Source organism: Chrysochloris asiatica, unplaced genomic scaffold (genome assembly GCF_000296735.1).
Source record: "Chrysochloris asiatica unplaced genomic scaffold, ChrAsi1.0 scaffold00039, whole genome shotgun sequence".
NCBI classification, from domain to species: Eukaryota; Metazoa; Chordata; class Mammalia; order Afrosoricida; family Chrysochloridae; genus Chrysochloris; species Chrysochloris asiatica.
Window position 1 is genome coordinate 21,898,273 of NW_006408557.1, and position 4,378 is coordinate 21,902,650.

Here is a 4,378-nt window from a genome sequence, read left to right on the forward strand (position 1 = left end):
GGAACATAATTAAGAATCCTGAAATAAATCCATCCTCCTATTCTCAGTTGATCTTTGACAAAGGACAGAAACACATTAAATGAGGAAGAGAGAGTCTCTTCAACAAATGGTGCTGTCAAAACTGGAAATCCGTTTGCACAAGAGTGAAATAAGACCCATATTTCACAACATATACAAAAACAAACTCAACATGGATTAAATACCTAAATGTAAAACCTAGAATTACAGAGACCATCAATGAAAAAACAGGGACAAACTTATGTACTCTGGTTCATGGCATCGTGAATCAAACGTGACTGAGAACACACAAACAGCAGAAGACAGATTACTGGAATCTCCTAAAAATTAGACACTTATGTGCATCAAGATATTTCACCAAAAGAGTGAAAAGAGAATCCACAGACTGAGAGAAAAAAATTGGCAAAAACATACCAGACTCAGGACTACTGTCTAAATTTTATAGAACACTTCAACAAGATGACAAATAATCCAAGTAAAATAAGATGACACTCAATAAGATGGCAAATAATCCAAATAAAAAATGGGTAGAGGACATGAACAGACACTTTACCAAAGAAGATATTCAGGTGATAAATAAACATATGAAGAAATGCTGAGGATCACTAACCATTGTTGTTGTTTAGAGAGATGCAAATCAAAACAAAAGTGAAATATCTTAACCCAGCATTAAGAGCAAAGTTAAAAACAACAACAAATGCTGGAGAGGGTGTAGAAAGCATAGGCTTCTCCTACACTGCTGTTGTTGTTATTGTTGTTAAGTGCCGTCGAGTTGGTTCTGACCCATAACGACCCTGCATAGGGTTTCCGAGGAACAGCTGGTGAGCTTGAACTGCCGACCTTAAAGTTCAAATGGCTTTGCAGTCTGGCACATTAACCCACAGCACCACACGTGGACTCTGTTTTATTGTTGTTAAGTGCAATCAAATCGGTTCCAACCCATAACCACCCTGTATAGGGTTTCCAAGGAACAGCTGGTGAACTTGAACTGCTGACCTTGTGGTTCAAACCAACTTTGCAGTCCAGTGCATTAGTCCACAATGCTACAACAAGACTCCTGCTGGTAGGACTGTAAAATGGTGCAATCAAATGGTGCAACTGCTACACACCCATGTTCATTGCAACATTATTCACAATAGCAAAAAATGGAGACAGTGTAGATGCCTATTAGCAGATGAATGGTTGAACAAAACTTTGGTACATACCCACAATGGAATATTATGCAACACTGAAAAACAACAGTGAATCTGCAAAACTTTATGCTGAGTGAAATTAACTGATTGCAAAGGGACAGCTATTATATGAGACCACTACTGTAAAAAGTAAAGGGAAGGTTTTCATTCTATAATAAACTTTTTATGATAGTTACCAGGGGTGGGAGGGTAAGGAGAATTATATACTGGGTTGTTGCTGTTCTTGTTAGGTTCCATCAAGTCAGTACCAACTCATAGTGTCCCTATATACAACAGAACAAAACACTGCTCGGGTCCATGACAGACAAGTTGGGAGTGGGGTCACGGAAAGCCATGCCAGTGAGTTTCCCATTCAGTTCAGGGATGACCTTGCCCATAGCCTTGGCAGCACTGGTAGATGCAGGGATGATGTTCTGGGCAGCCCCACGACCATCACACCACAGTTTCCCAGAGGGGCCATCCACAGTCTTCTGGGTGGCAGTGATGGCATGGACTGTGCTCATGAGTTCCTCCACAATGCCAAAGTTGTCATGGACAACCTTGGCCAGGGGGCCAAACAGTTGGTGGTGCAGGAGGCATTGCTGACAATCTTGAGGGATTTGTCATACTTCTTGTGGTTCATGCCCATCACAAACATGGGGCATCAGCAGAAGAGGCAGAGATGATGACCCTTTGGCACCACCCTTCAAGTAAGCCCCAGCCTCCTCCAAGGTCATGAAGACGCCAGTGGACTGTACAACATATTCAGCACCAGCATCACCTCACTTGATGTTGGCAGGATCTTGCTCCTGGAAAATAGAGATGAGCTTCCCATTGATGATAAGCTTCCCATTTTCAGCCTTGACATTGCCATTGAACTTGCCATGAGTGGAATCATAATGGAACATGTAGACCATGTAGTTGAGGTCAATGAAGGGGTCGTTGATGGCAACAACCTCCACTTTGCCAGAGTTAACAGCAGCTCTGATGACCAGGCACCCAATATGGCCAAATCTGTTGACTCTGACCTTCACCATCCTGTCTCAGGGATGCGGCTGATACTGCAAGAGAAGTTGCGGCTGCCTGTCGAATGGGGAGGAGCAGAGACCTCCCCATTGCCTTCTTGTTTGCATGGTCTCCGCTGAGAGATCCGAGCATAATCTCGTTTGTTTTCCTTCTTTTCTCTTGCTGCTTTCAGGATTCTCTCCTTGTCTTTGATTTTGGAGAGCTTGATTATGATATGTCTTGGTGATTTTCTTTTGTGGTCTATCCTTATTGGGGTTCGTTGAGCTTCTTGAATGCTTATCTTTTCGTTTTTTAGGATGTTAAGGAAGTTTTCTCCCAGGAGTTCTTCAATTATCTCCTCTGTGGTCTTTTCTGATTGTTCTTGCTCTGGAATTCCAAAACCCTCAGGTTACTCCTCTTCATGTTGTCTCATGACTCTTAGACTGTCAACAGATTTTTAAAATTCTTTTATCTGTTTGCTCTTCTATCTTAGTAGTATCGAGAGATTTGTCTTCAAGCTCTCTTGTTCTGACTTCCACCTCTTCAATTCGACTTCTTTGCCTTTCAGTGTATTGTCCATTTCTGACATTTTATTATTGATCGTTTGGGTCTCTTTTTGCAGGTTTTGAATTGTTTCCAATGCTGTATCTATCTTATTTGATTGTTCCTGTAGCATTTTCCTGACCACTTGCTTATTTTTCTCAGACCTTCTCTGGAGCATTTGGATGCACCTCAATATCATTCCCCTGAATTCCTTCTCAGGCAGTTCCAAAGCCTACCCTCCTTCCAATGGAAAATCTAGGTATACTTCCAGCTCATTTGTTTCAGCTACTCTGTTTTGTTTCTGGACATGAGCAGAGGTCTTCTGTCATTATTAAAAAGCTATTTTCAATAATTAGATGTATTTTCAATAATTAGATGAACATTGTTGATGTATTATTGAGCTTTCTGATTGCCTCCTGGTAGATGTAATCAGGCGTTGGGCTTCCCTTTTCACTATTCTTATTACTCAACTCAGAATAATTTTAGCAAGCATTGACTATCTATCTGGTGTATAACAGCTGGTATTGACTCTTACCAGATGGTGGGATTTCACAGGGTGCTATTGTAGCTTGGCTATATGATTGCAATTGCTTTATCTTCTTGGGTAACATAGGGAGAGAAAGAGCCCTGCTCAAGGTAAATGGGGGGACCAAATCCAAAACAAAACAAAGCAAAACTGGACACTAATGTCTATAATCATCACAAAAACCAAAACCCATTGCAAATGTAAGTAAGTCTTTCATGGCCCTTTATGGCTTGTTGCCTTCAAGTCCGCCTGAGAAATAGGATGTTACCATTGCTCGTTATGATGTAACTCAAGATTTGGTTTTTGGCCTTTCTCCTATTTTGCCTCTCTCCAACTCCTTGGTCCTGTTCAAGTGTTTCTCCTAGTGAAAAACAGCTCAGGGATGACTAGAGCTGTGTTTTGAAAACCTCCCGTTTCAGGCTATTCCTGTTGACTCCTCCTCCTTCTTCTATTGTGCACTCAGTGGTCTTTGCTGAGCCAATCCATGTGCATGCGTATGTGGCTGGAGGGTGGTGTCCACTTGCTCAGGCACCTTCTCTAGTCTCCAGGGTGGAGGTGTGCAGTCAGAGAGAGACAAATGACCAGAATAAAAAATGTTCACACCTATATCTCCAACAATCATCCAGACCCCTGTGGTGATCCTTCACCTGCTCCATCCCACTCAAGATGGCCATTCTGGGATCTGCGGGGAGCTGTAGATCAGAAAATACCACATTTTTGCTTCTGCTACAAATCCCACTAGCAGTAAGTCTTTGATCCTTCTAAATATTCCTTTATATGTAGTTCAGAATTCTGGGACCGTCTCCTGAACCTGCTTTGTCTGTTATTCTGTGTTATTACTTGCAGAGGTCTGCACGGTGCCTCTCCCTCTCTTTTTTGTCTTCTTAATGAACATTTGCTTTCTTCCTGTGTGATGTTTCTGATGTCACCCTACAACTCTTTTGGTCTTCAAGAGTCATTAATGCCTACTGCATCAAATCTGTTCTTGAGATGATCTCTAAATTCAGATGGGGTATGTCTAAGGTCATATGTTGGCTCTTGTGGAGTTATTTTTTCTTCAGCTTCAGTCTTAACTTGTATATGAGCAATTGATGGTCTGTTCCACAGTCTTCCC

The 4,378-nt window shown here is 41.8% G+C and overlaps 1 pseudogene; it reads right to left on the bottom strand.

Annotated features, from left to right (window-relative positions):
- Positions 1-257: 257 nt before the first annotated feature.
- On the bottom strand, positions 258-2,227 carry LOC102828906 (annotated as a pseudogene).
- Between the last annotated feature and the right edge of the window lie 2,151 nt (positions 2,228-4,378).